Raw genomic sequence first — 299 nt, forward strand, 5'->3', positions numbered from 1 at the left:
ACACACGTCCATAGGCCTATGTATCGTAATGACTCTACTGTGGCCAAGCCTATGATGCCCAGATCAGTGTTGCCAACTCCTCGTCCATGCGTGGCCTGAGGAAGGACGGGGGTAACGCTGTTTTTGCCTCTTAGAAATATATATATTTTTTTGTGTGATTTTGATTGTTGAGGAGAAAACACGTCGATGATCACGAAATCAGGGAAATAAATGTGAAATGAAGAACAAGGAAAGGAAATTGATTTCTTTCTCTGGTTGTTTCCATCTGGGTAATTTGAATACGCGATTGGCAACGCTGA

The sequence above is a fragment of the Penaeus monodon genome, chromosome 28 (genome assembly GCF_015228065.2).
Source record: "Penaeus monodon isolate SGIC_2016 chromosome 28, NSTDA_Pmon_1, whole genome shotgun sequence".
Classification (NCBI taxonomy): Eukaryota; Metazoa; Arthropoda; class Malacostraca; order Decapoda; family Penaeidae; genus Penaeus; species Penaeus monodon.